Below are 3,066 nucleotides of genomic sequence, written 5' to 3'. Positions count from 1 at the left end.
CACCACCACGCCCGGCTAATTTTTTTGTATTTTTAGCAGAAACAGGGTTTCACTGTGTTAGCCAGTATGGTCTCGATCTCCTGACCTCGTGATCTGCCTGCCTCGGCCTCCCAAAGTGCTGGGATTACAGGTGTAAGCCACCGCGCCCGGCTAGTATTGCCTAGATTTTCTTCTAGGGTTTTTTATAGTTTTAGGTTTTACATTTAATTCTTTACTCTATCTTACAAAAATTAAGTAATTTTTGTATAAGGAAGGGGTCCAGTTTCAATTTTCTGCATATGGCTAGCCAGTTTTCCCAGCACCATTTATTAAATAGGGCATCCTTTCCCCATTGCCTGTTTTTGTCAGGTTTGTCAAAAATCAGATGGTTGTAGATGTGTGGTCTTATTTCTGAGATCTCTATTCTGTTCCATTGGTCTGTGTGTCTGTTTTTGTACCAGTACCACACTGTTTTGGTTACTGTAGCCTTGTAGTATAGTTGGAAGTTGGGTAGCATGATGCCTCCAACTTTATTATTTTTGCTTAGGATTGTTTTGGCTATAGGGACTCTTTTTTGGTTCCCTATCAATTTTAAAGTAGTTTTTTCTGTGTCTGTGAAGAATGTCAATGGTAGTTTAATGGGAATAGCATTGAATCTATAAATTACTTTGGACAGTGTGGCCATTTTCACGATATTCTTCCTATCCATGAGCATGGAATGTTTTTCCATTTGTTTGTGTCCTCTTTTATTTCCTTTGTTAGTTGTATTCTTAGGTATTCTCTTTGTAGCGACAATTGAATTATTTTAATAATCTTATGCCTTATAGCCTTGTAAAGTCAATTATTAGTTCTGGCATATATATTTTTTATTGTAGTAAAATACATGTAACATAAAATTTGCCATCTTAATCATTTTTAAGTGTACAGTTCATGGTATTAAATACATACCTAATGTTGTACAACCATCACCAATGTCCATCTCCAGAAGTCTTTTTCGTCTTGTAAAACTGAAACACTGCTTTCTCTGTGAATTTGACTACTCTGAGTGCCTCATATAAGTGAAATCATACAGTTTATCCTTTTGTGACTGGCTTATTTCACTCAGCATAATGTCCTCAGGGTTCATTATGTTGTACCATGTGTCAGAATTTCCTTTCTTTTGAAGCCCAATGCAGTGATGTGAACGTGAGGACCCAACTACTTGGGAGGCTGAGGCGGGAGGATTCCTTGAGGTGAGGATTGCTTGAGGTGAGGTGGGCGATATAGCAAGACCCTGTCTCTTAAAAATAAATAAATAATTAAATGTCTTTTTTAAAAAAAGAATTTCCTTCCTTTTTCAGACTGAATAATAGTCCATTCTACACCACATTTTGCTTATCCATTTATCTGTTGAGGGACATTGGGTTGCTTCTACATTTTAGCTATTGTGAACAGGGTGCTGCTATGAACACAGGTGTGTAAGTATCTCTTCAAGATCTTTCAATTCTCGTGGATCTACACCCAATAGTGGAATTGCTGCATTGTATGGTAATTATAGTTTTAATTTTTTGAGGAGCCACGCTACCATTTTCCACAGCAGCTATGTCATTTTACATTCCTACCAACAGTGCACAATGATTCCAGTGTCTCCACAGCCTTACCAATACATTATTTTCTGTTTTAACACACCTTGCTGCACACTGAATTTTCAGGGTTTTTTTGACGGTAGTTATCCTCATGAGTGTCAGGTAGTATCTCACTATGGTTATGATTTATGTTTCTCTAATGATTAGTGATGTTGAGTGCCTTTTCATGTACTTATTGGCCATTTGTATATCTTCTTTGGAGAAATGTCTATTCAAATCCTTTGCCCATTTTTTAATTGGTTGTTTGGGTTTTTGTATTGTTTTAGGAGTTCTCTGTTTATTCTGGATATTAATCCCTTATGAGATATAAGCCTTGCAAATATTTTCCCCCATTCTATAAGTTGACTTTCTACTGTGGTGATAGTGACTTTTGATGCACACAATTTTTAAATTTCAATGAAGCCCAGTTTGTCTATTTTTTCTTTTCTTGCCTATGCCTTTGGTGTCATATCCAAGAAATTGTCAAATCCAACGTCACAAAGCATTTGTTCTGTGTTTTCTTTTGTAGTTTTAGGCCTTCCATTTAGGTTTTGGATCCATTTTGAGTATAGTGTCACATAAAGGTCCAAATTCATTGTTATTTTTTTTTCTTTTTGAGACAGAGTCTCACTGTGTTACCCAGGCCGGAGTGCAGTGGTGCAATTTCAGCTCACTGCAACCTCCACCTCTCAGGTTCAAGTGATTCTCTTCGTGTAGTCTCCTGAGTAGCTGGGATTACAGGCATGTACCATCACACCTGGCTAATTTTGTATTTTTAGTAGAGATGGGGTTTCACCGTGTTGGCCAGGCTTGTCTGGAACTCATGACCTTTGGTGATCTGCCTGCCTTGGCCTTTCAAAGTACCAGGATTACAGGTGTGAGCCACTTTGCCTGGCCTCTAAGTTCATTCTTTGGCATGTGAATATCCAGCTTTCCCAACACTCACTTATTACAAAACTTTGCCTGAATGGTTTTGGTACCCTTGTCAAAAATCATTTGAATAGATACACAAGGGTTTATTCTGGACTCTCTATTCTACTCTGTTGGTCTATATGTCTTTAGTTTAGTACCACACTGTTTTGATTACTGTAGCTTTGTAGTGAAGTTTTGGTAAAGTTTTGAGATCAAGTGTGAGTCCTCTAGTTTTGTTCTTTTTTGATATTGTTTTGGCTGTTTGGGGTCCCTTGGGATTTCACATGAATTTTAGAATGTGCTTTTCTATTTCTGAAAAAAATATCATTGTGGATTTTGGTAGGGATTGAATTGAATGTGTAGATTGCTTTGAGCAGGATTGACATCTTAATGATATTAAGTCTTCCAGTCAATGAATGTGGGATGTCTTTCCATTTATTTATGTCTTCTTTAATTTCTTTCAGCAGTGTTTTATAGTTTTCATTGTAGTTATAATTTTTTAATAGACTCCTTAAGGTTCTCTGTATAGACAATCATGTTCTTTATGAATAAAGACAATTTTTTTTTTTTT

The sequence above is a fragment of the Mandrillus leucophaeus genome, unplaced genomic scaffold (genome assembly GCF_000951045.1).
Source record: "Mandrillus leucophaeus isolate KB7577 unplaced genomic scaffold, Mleu.le_1.0 Scaffold48, whole genome shotgun sequence".
Lineage (NCBI taxonomy): Eukaryota > Metazoa > Chordata > Mammalia > Primates > Cercopithecidae > Mandrillus > Mandrillus leucophaeus.
Note: the sequence above shows the minus strand (reverse complement) of the source record.